The sequence below is a fragment of the Amblyomma americanum genome, chromosome 10 (genome assembly GCF_052857255.1).
Source record: "Amblyomma americanum isolate KBUSLIRL-KWMA chromosome 10, ASM5285725v1, whole genome shotgun sequence".
NCBI lineage: Eukaryota > Metazoa > Arthropoda > Arachnida > Ixodida > Ixodidae > Amblyomma > Amblyomma americanum.
The window spans coordinates 48,136,808-48,149,098 of NC_135506.1; the positions used below are offsets into that span (position 1 = coordinate 48,136,808).

Genomic DNA, 12,291 nt, shown 5'->3' on the forward strand with positions numbered 1-12,291 from the left:
CTACAGTAGGCCACACAAACAGTCAGTAACATTTCAGTTACTCAGCGTTTCTAAACCGTACTCATAAGACTCAACGACGTGGCTGAGATGTGATTGCCACTCTGCACTCGATAGTCCTGCGTTAATCATCAGACGCTTCAGTTGGAGGATTGCCATGAGAACTCTTGAAAGTCCACACGTTCCCAGGGGTGCACGCGTTCCCAGACACAGCACCATCTTGTTGCCATAGGTGGCACATTGTCCATAGCGGTCGCTCAAGTCTCTCATGGCTTCCATGAGTGCACTTGTTCCGAAGTCTTGCGGCACCTCGTTACACCAGATGGCACAGTATCATAACTGGTCACTGTGCTATCCCCATGACCCTGATGGCTCAGGCTGCTCTGGGCAAAGTTGTCCTCGGGCACTATCCCCATGTCCCTGATTGCACAGGCTGCTCTGGGCAAAGTTGTCCTTGGCACTATCCCCATGTCCCTGATGACTCAGGCTGCTCTGGGCAAAGTTGTCCTTGGGCACGCGCTGAATGCTCGAAATTTTTTTGTATGCGAATGCAGTGCCAGTAACGACTCAGGTTTTCGCGTAGAAAGTTCCTTATTAGTCTACTGCAGTGCAATGTTGACTCAAGCAGCGACTCGCACGAGATTACGCCCATTGCGGAATGCAAAGAAAAAAATATGTCAAGACATGGAGGGTGTGCACTGAGAGATACCTCGGCAGTCACGCGTTGAGATATACAGTGCTTAGGAACAACTTTCTTGGCCTACTTTGAAGCACGCTTTTTGTCTTTGGCGTTGGCCTCTTCACGAAGCTTGCTATGAGACAACCACTTCCATTGTTCGAATTCGTATTGTGCCATTGTTTTTCCTCCTTGTCTAATCGAGCGTAAAAGCGCTCACAGATACGCTTCTTTCGCGCGAAAGTGAAAAGCATGGGGGTGTACATTCATGCATTTGCTAGCTCAGCTCGGATACGATGATTAAGCTGCCTTGATAAGAAACTCCACGTAGTGATGTGCAGTTTCGCCGAAAGTCTTGTACTGCGAGGATTGACTTTATGTTCGATGCAGGCTAGTTTTGACTCCAGGAAAATGGCGAGCAAGTGTGCGCATGTGGTTTCAAATGTGATGTCTGTGGAGGCGATTTCTCGCCGGGATTGGTGAGGGGGCAATCTCACTACCTGGATGGATACTCTTGACATTCGTAGTACGCTTCCCAAGCAACCGAGAACGCGGTGAGTTGCAGTTTCACTAAAGCTGTTCGTAGGGTCATTCCTAATGTTCGTTGGCGTTCGAAATCAAAACAGCGGCATTTCAGGCTGCTGCTGTTGTCTTGAAGAGTACGGGGTGTTCGGGGTGCGTGAAACGTTAAATCTAAAGCATGTGTGCTACCGGCTAATGGGCACTCTTGCCGTTACCACTGCGGTTCGGAGCTAGTACGGTGCTCGCATACACTCTGTAAGTGTGCTTAATGTTGTAGTTACAGCCCTGCCGCTATTGTCACCGCATCGGGAACCGACTGCGCCAGTGTGGTAGCGGTATCCTAAAACGTTCTGATTGCAGTGCTGGTGCCGAAGCTGGGACGTGAAACGCAAACGAACTTCAGTGAACATTCGCTTGTTTTTATAACGCAACATTTGTTTAGGAGCTGCTATTTCTGCCTATCTGAGCTTGTCCTCTGTGTTTGAATTTTGTTTATTAAGCTAAAATGGCCCCTTTCGTTTTTGTTAGCCGCGCTTTCTTGAACAGTAACTGCAATTCTTACTTCCTCCTGCAATAAAAGTAATGGATAAGCATGGCAGTAAAGCGTGATAAGACACTACAATGTTCGGAGGGAAGAATGCTGTACCGATGGGCAGAAGAGTGGGAGATATTACCGTACACCTTTCCAAGTTGCGGATTAAAGGGGGTGACGATAGCTACTGATATCGAGTAGCTGAGGTCGAGCGGGTTGCAAGTGACACCTCCCGGATGTTTTTGGAATGAATTTTTACAAAAGGCTTTTTCGCCTAAGGCTAGTGTCGCCATCTACCGTGGCCGCCCGGAGCTTGCATCGCAAGTGTGAAATTCTCCCTCTGCACTGAAACAAGAGAGACCAGCTCTGCGTTCGAAAACCTTTAATTAAAAGTTATGCGCTTGCCTTTACAGCATTTAACAATTCACAGCCCATGTTTCAACCTACCTACTAGGGACAAGGGTGATAACATTCTGAACCATTCATTCTTGAATGAAGGAAAATGTCTGAAGCACGACAGTGATTTTGGCGGGAAACTCATCGGCGCCGCTATGTCGTTTATTTCACACATCGCGCACTCATGCACACCACATGACATTTTTTAGAGTTCGACCAGAACATTTCAACACTTTTGCGATTGAGACCAGTCAAGTAAACAGAGATGAAACAAAAAAAAATGCACAGAGAGCATAAAAATTGTCTCTACTGTCCGTCTAATCCCCTACCGAGAAATCGATGAGTGGATCGTCACCGGACGAAGCTTCATCGGTGAAATGCATAACATCTTCTTAGCTAGAGGGCCCAGACGAGTTGTCGACTTCCATCGGTGTCTCGGCATTAATCATCGGCAGCACGCAGAGTCCTTCTGGTAGGAAAACACAATCCCGTGCGGGAACAGGCTTGTAACAAAAACGGAGATCAGAATCAAGAATCGGCACCAGTATTTCAGCCGTGTTGGAAGATGACGCCGGTGGAGCGCCGTGGAATCCTACGAAAATGAAATATCGTGCCGGAACAGGCATATATTCAGTGCGGCCATCGCAAACAGCTAACGGCACCAGTATGACAGCCGGAATACTCGGAGGTGACGCCGCTGAGGCATCGCGGAATCCATCTTCAGCGAGAGGCTGCGGTGCTGATGTCATCGTTCTTCGGTAGTTTTCTACTGCACAGAAATAAAGAATAGCCACTGTGAGAAAACAAGAAAACTCTTAAAGAGCAGCGACTATACGTAATGAAAGTTCATAGACGATGGCTTACTCTGGCCCAGCAGATTGCCAAAGCGGGCTGGACTCACGCCGTTCTTGACTGCTGTCAGATCGCTGGGTGCACCGTATTGTGGTGTCCTTACCGGCGTTATTCTGATAACGGATTAGAACAACGGCATAAAAGCGCTTGCGTCTCCGGACGCGTAGCGTGAACCAAGCATGAACCAAGCGCGAACCTCCTGATAACAGTACTTTGCCGCCAAACCAATAATGTCATTGTTGCCCACATGAACTGAGTTTTATTTCGAAACCACTCGACGTGAGAATTTGCATGGGTGAATTTTTCTGTTTTTGACAATTAAAAAAAGTGCACCTAAAAAGTTTTGAGAATTATCTAGAAAACAAAACTTTTCCAGAGACTCGTCAATTAAATAAGTGAAGCACGACCAAGCCTCGTGATAATATCGAAATCTACACTGGCGATCGCAGCGACATAAAGACGACAGGCTGGAGGCTCTTCGTTTTTTTTTACATTTTTTTTACGCTTGAATGAGGTGCTCCACAGCAGTGTACTTGAGGATGATGTTTGATATCACATCAGTTTTGAGGTGTTAGTGCAGCGGTCCATTGGTGCGTCATGTTTTAGCCAGCATTTTTGGAGAACATGTGGGTTTCGCCCCACATGTGTTTCCTTAATGATTTGGAGCTGCGAACGAACTTTGTCACACATCGTGGAAGTATTCTGTCCAGGAAGGTACAGAAACTGTTTGTTTTTGTTTTCACTGCACACATACGTGGTTTTGCACATCGAAAATTTGGAGGAACTTTTATGCGTACTCAACCTGCACTTGAATTTTTCTTTCGTTTCGTTTCATCTCGCTTTATTGCCATAAATGGCTTTTTAAGGGGAAACACGGAATATATTGCTGCCTTGATCTTTCTAGAAGGTGTCCTGCTTCTGCACAGCACGATATTAGCGACCAAATTATTCACACATCCTGTGTGCCGAATTCAGAGTCAGTACGTGCGAAGTTCGAAAAGACATAATTATATCGTTAAGCAGGTGTTACATCATGCCTTAACAGATGAAAACTGAATGCTATGTAGTTTCGCATTCTGCGTGAGAGCCTCGCTCAAGATAACATTTGATATTAGGTACCCATAACTACGTGACGAGGCCATCGTAAGCAATCTTCTAAATATATATCGTGATTTGAATTCATTGTATTGTGTGATCTCCCATGATGCAGGAGCTCTGCATACAAGACTGCGGGGCTTGAACACGCCAGGCGCGGTATACCAGGACACGAGCTATTGGGAATGTGTCGGCATGTTTCTACGATGTTGGAATGAGTGTGCACTCGGCAGTGTCTTCCAATATTGGTTTTGTACCAAGCCTTCAGATTATGACGTCGTTGTATTTCAAGGTACTGTACTTATTTTCAACTCTTCACTGATACTCGGTATAATAGTCGCTCTACTGAAGCGTTCGAGCGAGGCATGCCACTCGTCTGTTTGTTCCGTCTCTGCAAAGAGACCTCCATTGCCGTGCCACCAGCAGAATTTGTAGCCTCGATATCGAGTGGTTCCCTGTGAGTTCCTATTTATTCATCTCTCTTCATAACATAATTCATTATTAGTCTGATCTAAATCTCTCTTGTGGTTAGCTTCCAGATGGTTTGGGGAAGAGACCAAAAGGCATATCAATGACCTGTAACGTGCCTTTGCCGACAGTACTGGGCAAAATGAGCTGTTGGAATTTCACATCGCAAAGGATATTTCAGGGCTGTACCTACAATCGAAAAAGACGTTAAGGATGCATTTTATTGAAATTTGTTCCGCATATGTAGCAAAAAGGCATTAAAGCTGTTCCGCAGATAATTTTATAGAGCAAGGTGAGGCCACTGAGTGGGCTCCGATGTGAACACGTTTAGCGCTTGTTTCTTGAAGCGTGTAGAAAGCAGAGTGCCTCTTCTAAGGAGCCAGGAGGTTAGCCACTAACGATTCTCTGCCTTGCCTGCTACCTCATGTTTTGATACCCATTGGGACGTATTTGTTTCTGAGGTTTATCATTGTTGTTTTGTTAATTCCCAGTTATGATTAGCTATTCTTGATAGATAACATTTCATTTATTTTTCCCTTAAAGACCCGAAGGCATTAAGCAGCGTGGCATAGTTGGAGGCTTAAAATAGCTTCACATATAATTCAGTCAGTAATGAATGTGAAGAAAGCCACGCTTCTATGAGGAATGACTTCTTCCTGAAAATGCTTACATTGATGTCTAATGGATAGGCAGCAGCTGAACAGAACATCGCGGACGGAGCCGATTTGTTATGGCCATTATTGCAAGATGTATCAAGATTTGTAGAATGCCAGCGCATTCCGTTTTTTGTGCGGCGTCGGTCACGTTCTGCTCTTGCACAGAAATTAAAAATTGAGCAGGAAAAGTAGGAAAGCATTATTAATTATCCAAGAGGCTTGGTCTTGACAAATCTAGCTACCACAGTCTAGGTACTGTTCCCAAAGTTAGAAAAGGCCTGCATTAAATTAGCGTCAATAAGGCAGGAAGGTGACGAGGCGTTCTTCTCATGAGCAACGTTGAAAAGCCTGGATAGTTTACAAACGTGTTTTCTTTATTGACCTCTTGGTAACATGTACAGGCGTTTGGAAAGTGCAGATATTGTGCTCTAGCTTATCATTATAAGCTGGACGTTGTCCTCAGTTTCTCACGGTTACTGCCTCTACTCGATCAGTATGCTGCAAGCGATCTTGAAGGTTTTACTCTTTTATATCGTTCTTTTCTCAGCTTTATATACTCGAGGAGGTGCCATTTCAGCGTTCTCTCTTTCCAGGTGCTTGGTCAAAGGATTCGGATGCCGGGGTGGTGCTTTCACGAGGATGGTTGAATACGGCGGTTTCTACCGTGTTCATGACATCTGCGTTTTCTTCCTTGCTTGCCATGACTGCAGGCTCCGTCATTCAATTTCAGGTATGTCAGGACGCCACCTACGTGATCTCCAGAATAGAAGCTCGCGAAAGGAGGGATACCTGTGGGATTGATGTAAGTTTGTCATTCGTTCTTATATTCTATCATGCGTACTCTTGTTCATTAATTTATTCATTCATTTTGTTGACCCAGAAGATCATAAGGGGACATCACACAGGGGACGGTGGGAGAGATAAACACATGTACAGAGGAGAAGAGTACAAACATGATTCTAAAGTACCAACTTGGCAGCATTTTTGAGTACGTCATATAAACTGCATCACTAGAAAGTACCGAACTGACAACACTGTTCTCTAGGTCATGTAAGCTTAATGCGTTAGAATAATCGAAGATGTCATTATTTTACTGGTTATTTGACAACGTAGGCAGACGAGGTCGCAAAAAAGAGAAGTTCCGCAGACTGAATAAAGCAAGTTCGATTTTACCTGAGAGAGAATATGTACACAATAGGACAGAAGAAAACAGAATGAGAACAGACTGAAACACGAAAATAACCTACGTAGTGCATAAGAACAGAAGCTCCGCTTCTAGCAGCGATGCAGAGTGCGGGTTGACTCATGTTTTTTTCTCTCCTGTTTTGCCTATCTGAGCCTCTGCTATTTCACAGATCACGTCATCCCTGTGAGAGGATTGTGCAACACCCCTGGGAAATTGTATTTCTTATCTGCATGTGAAGCCATGAACATTCGAAGGTAAATAGCTTGCTATGTTTCGCAGACTTCTTGTGCGCAACTCAACTACAATTAGTGCAGCTGCCAGACCGCCCACCGTAAAAACTCAATGCACGTTAAGATTACCTGATTAAGTGCAAAACCTCCTCTGCACGGCATGAATAGATACTGGCACTTCACCCCACATTCTTGCAGAAAGGCGCTAGGAAGGAGGAGAATGGGAGCTCTCGGGTATGCATACATTGAGGTCACATATGTTCCACATGGTCCTTGCTAATTTGCGCCTCAGACTGGACCCTCGTATATAGGCAAGAATCGCCAAAGTGCTGCGCAATGTACGTGAGCGTTAGAGATCCCTAGGTAGTTCACATTATTCCGAAGCCTTCCACTACGGCACATCTTTCTCTGTTTCCTCTTCAAGTGCCTCCTCCATCCTTTCCCTGACGGCGTGGTTCAGGGGTATACAGAGAAATGAGACAGCTACTGCGCCACTTCGTTTACTGGAAACTAATTTTAATTTTTATATCAGGCAGAGAGGAGTGATGAAACTGTCACTCTCATGCCTTTACTCCGCAGGGTAACGAAGAGTTGTGCAGCTGTCTAAGGGCCTTCTGAGGTTCATGTCTGAGACCCAAATATCCGGGAGCCCTTTCAGCAGGACGCGCTGCATAAGTGGGGACGTGTGACGTGATATCCGCCGCCACACCATGTTCTTATACCCGTCATATCAAAATCTTGCAGGTAACCACCTAGAGAATCGTTACTGGCGCAAGAACTAGTCATCTTATAACCGGTGTTTGAAAAAATACTGCTATTAAGAAAATTTCCAGACTCAAAAGAGCGCATGGACGGTATAAAGGTAGTACCATAACAAGAAAGCTCACGCGCTGCGCTGTCGTACACTTACCTCTAACTGTCGCCCTTCGTCACTTGTGAACACTGTTAGAATGTATGTTGTAGTTTTAGTGCAAAAGCACGCATACGCTCACCAACCACAATCAATAATCTTATCACCGCACGTGCGTTCACTGTACGTATGCACATACGACCTTGTGCTGTTGCTAGCAACGAGGGTGACTACCCGAGCTTACTCGAGTAGCTCGGGTAAGCTCGGATAAGTTCGGATCGAGGTGCATCGCGCCAGCTGCGTGCAAAGCTGCTCAAGATGAACAACATGGTTCACACAATCCCTAGCGGTGGCTGTGATGGAAACAGCCACCAGCCAGTGAAGTGGCGCGCCTCTTAACTGCTGTGCCTCTGCGCTGGCAGTGGATTTGAACACTCACCGCCATCCATAAATTTTAAGTAGAGAATGAACAGTTCTGCAGATATGGGCATTAATCCACTAAAAATATCGTCTGACATTCATAAGGCGGAGCTTAAGTGCCCCCTCTAGTTGAAAAATGACTTCTACTCGTTTTAACTACATCAAACCCCTACCAACTTTTTATTTCTCCTTTTCTTCTCTTTTTGTCAACCTGTTATTTTCTTTGCTCGGATATAGAAACAGTCAAGTTCTTGCTATCTATCTAACCTCTGAGCGTCTGTTGCCCACTCTGGTTAATCTACTTTTTGTCCATTCTGGTTGGTTTGCTGTCGAGAATTCTTGTAACAGTGCGACATGCCAGCGATTAGTTTTGGGTTTGGGCTCGCATATTACAGCGAAAGCTGTATATACGAGGTAAAGCTTGCGGAGATTACAACGTTGTATGCAATCTAGCGGTGTCACCATTTAGAAATCACGCGACGGCTCATCAACCAGTGATGCTCAGTGAAGCTCAGTAAAACGCTGTCGCTTTACCATACGCTAGCTTTCCCCAGTGGCTCAGTTGGTGCTCTCGCCCAACCATATGCTTGCCTTCCAGGGTAGCCCAGTGTGTACTGTGACTCCTCCGGTGTGGCGGTGGTTCTGGGTTCGGACCAGGCCGAATTTTTCATCAGCTACGACGAGGTTTCTGGGTAAGCTGTATAGCTTTCAATTGTAGCCGTGTGGCTGCCGTTGGGTTGACGCTATGAGTAATTACTCCGTCTCAAAACCACTCCACGTTGAGGGGTTCCACTAAACATCGCACCAACCAGTGACGGTGTGCCATTCGTTGTCGTCTGATATAGGCGTACCTGGGCTGTGTGAAGCCTCTGTACATTTCAGCTCTGATTTTAACTGGGCACACTGCAAATCCCTGTGCAACAGCGGGAACAATGTGATCATTAATGCTGGAATCCTTTAAACGCTGTGATATTGAATAAATCTGCCAAGTATTATAGAAAGCTTATAAACCAGCATTGTTTAAGATATAACAGCATTGTGTTTCCACGGTATATTTTACAAATATACATATTACCTAGGTAGTAAAGTTTTGTTCTCGAAGTAATACGGTACCTATGAATGAGCTAGCTATGGGAGCATAAGTCACGCCATGTTTTCAGTGGAATACATAGCAGACCAGAGAGCGTACAGCAACCTCAATTGCAAGGACAAGCATGTTGGAGCTATTTCATAAGTAAGGAGGAAGCATTAAACAGCCTGCTATGGCGAGACGGAACTGGCTGACATAGGAAGCGAAACTCCAGCTTCGAAATTAACGCCTCTCAAAATTAATTAAATTAAAGAATACGAAAACAAGCTCCCTATGTATGACAGCGGAAAAGGCTCACCATTTGAAGCACGCATATTATAAGAAAACAAAGATCTAGCTCTACGAAAGAGAGGTCAGAAGGCTTTGACTTTATATTTGAAGCTTGTGGAGCTAACCGCCGCAAGTAAAAAAAACAGAAGGGAAATATTTGAGGAAGGAATAGGCCGACTGAAAATTCTGGGTGGAAGTGGGCTAAATAAGGCTAAAATCGGTGGAGTAAAAATAAGCAAATACAAGAGGTGAAAAGAGTGACAGCAGAAAAAGTTGAAAAAAGCCCGTTCCACTCAATAAATCTGAGTCTGAAAGCAGCTCAAAGAGTCCAGTACAAAAGGAAGCACTAGAGGAACAAACTAGCTGCCTTGAAACTTGCTCTGTATAGGCGCGTGGGCTGCCTTGTTTAGTAAGAAGGATAAGGAGGCACTCAATATTGAAGTTACTAAAGACGCTTCTCTCTGTATACCTGGTCGGCAGTCGGACGACTTTTAGCCGTGAAGTATATGCCTCTATAGAGTTCAAACGTCGAGCGCCGATACAAAGAATGATGGAGACAACACACACTTAAGGCGCACTAAAAACTGGCATTTTTTCTTATTACACAGATTAAATGCTCGGGCTTCAACAACAGAGGCAATAATTCACTCACACTAAAAAAGCTCCGTGACGTGAATGAACAAGCTGCCCGTATGATTGCCCGAATCACAGTCAGGCAACATGGTATGAAGGAAAATAACACGTTTCGCCTTCTACGTGCCTTTTTTTTCAGCCGTATAGTACATGTGGCAAGATACCTTCACGTGAAGAAATCTGATATAAAGTATCTCGACACAGAATGGCATATAATAAAGTTAAGGAACCTCTGCAATCAACATCAACAGAGTGACTGCTCCACTGAGATTTCCACAACAAAATCGATCTTACAGAGGCATAGAATGTGATCATGGGCAAATTGATTTGGTATTTTTCAAGCGTCCAGCTCCAAGACAAATAATGGTGAAGACACGCACATGTAAAGCGTATTAACCAATCAACGATTATTTCTTTGAACACAGATTAAATACTCGCGCTTCAAAAACAGGGGCAATAACTCACTGACACTAAAAAGGCTCCGTGACGTGAATGAACATGTTGCCCGTATGATTGCCCGAATCACAGTCAGGCAACACGGTATGAAGGAAAATGACACTCTTCGCCTTCTACGGGCATTTGTTTTCAGCCGTATAGTACATGTGGCCAGATACCTTCACCTGAAGAAACCTGATATAAAGTATCTCGACAAAGTTATAATGCCGTATAATATACTTATGGGACCACCGCAATCAACATCAACCAAGCGACTGTTCCACTTAGAGCTCCACAACACAATTGAAGAACTTATAGAGGCATATAATGTCTGTGATGATCAAGTTGGTTTGGTATATAGTTCAAGCGTCCAGCGCCAAGAGAAAGAATGATGAAGACAACACACACGTAAGGTGTACTAACAGCTCACAGTTTATTTCTTTCTACACAGATTGAATACTCGGGCTTCAAAACAGGGGCAATAATTCACTGACACTAAAAAAACTCCGTGACGTGAATGAACAAGTTGCCCGTATCATTGCCCGAATCACAGTCAGACAACACGGTATGAAGGAAAATGACACGCTTCGCCTTCTACGGGCATTTGTTTTCAGCCGTATAGTACATGTGGCAAGATACCTTCACCTGAAGAAACCTGATATAAAGTATCTCGACAAAGTTATAATGCCGTATAATATAGTTATGGGACCACCGCAATCAACATCAACCAAGCGACTGTTCCACTAAGAGCTCCACAACACAATTGAAGAACTTATAGAGGCATATAATGTCTGTGATGATCAAGTTGGTTTGGTATATAGTTCAAGCGTCCAGCGCCAAGAGAAAGAATGATGAAGACAACACACACGTAAGGTGTACTAACAGCTCACAGTTTATTTCTTTCTACACAGATTGAATACTCGGGCTTCAAAACAGGGGCAATAATTCACTGACACTAAAAAAACTCCGTGACGTGAATGAACAAGTTGCCCGTATCATTGCCCGAATCACAGTCAGACAACACGGTATGAAGGAAAATGACACGCTTCGCCTTCTACGGGCATTTGTTTTCAGCCGTATAGTACATGTGGCAAGATACCTTCACCTGAAGAAACCTGATATAAAGTATCTCGACAAAGTTATAATGCCGTATAATATAGTTATGGGACCACCGCAATCAACATCAACCAAGCGACTGTTCCACTAAGAGCTCCACAACACAATTGAAGAACTTATAGAGGCATATAATGTCTGTGATGATCAAGTTGGTTTGGTATATAGTTCAAGCGTCCAGCGCCAAGAGAAAGAATGATGAAGACAACACACACGTAAGGTGTACTAACAGCTCACAGTTTATTTCTTTCTACACAGATTGAATACTCGGGCTTCAAAACAGGGGCAATAATTCACTGACACTAAAAAAACTCCGTGACGTGAATGAACAAGTTGCCCGTATCATTGCCCGAATCACAGTCAGACAACACGGTATGAAGGAAAATGACACTCTTCGCCTTCTACGGGCATTTGTTTTCAGCCGTATAGTACATGTGGCCAGATACCTTCACCTGAAGAAACCTGATATAAAGTATCTCGACAAAGTTATAATGCCGTATAATATAGTTATGGGACCACCGCAATCAACATCAACCAAGCGACTGTTCCACTAAGAGCTTCACAACACAATTGAAGAACTTATAGAGGCATATAATGTCTGTGATGATCAAGTTGGTTTGGTATATAGTTCAAGCGTCCAGCGCCAAGAGAAAGAATGATGAAGACAACACACACGTAAGGTGTACTAACAGCTCACAGTTTATTTCTTTCTACACAGATTGAATACTCGGGCTTCAAAACAGGGGCAATAATTCACTGACACTAAAAAAACTCCGTGACGTGAATGAACAAGTTGCCCGTATCATTGCCCGAATCACAGTCAGACAACACGGTATGAAGGAAAATGACACTCTTCGCCTTCTACGGGCA

At 44.3% G+C, this 12,291-nt stretch overlaps 1 long non-coding RNA gene across 5 annotated transcripts; it reads left to right on the forward strand.

The window, feature by feature from the left end:
* The first annotated feature begins 931 nt into the window (after positions 1-931).
* LOC144108788 (uncharacterized) lies at positions 932-9,226 on the forward strand. 5 transcript variants are annotated; one of them, XR_013309502.1, is made up of 5 exons: positions 932-1,227; positions 4,186-4,362; positions 5,788-6,634; positions 7,190-7,354; positions 8,479-9,226. It is a non-coding gene; the product is annotated as an uncharacterized LOC144108788 (long non-coding RNA). The 5 variants fall into 5 exon arrangements; XR_013309504.1 differs by having other exon boundaries at positions 936-1,227; positions 5,788-5,996; XR_013309503.1 differs by lacking the exon at positions 7,190-7,354.
* Positions 9,227-12,291: the final 3,065 nt, after the last annotated feature.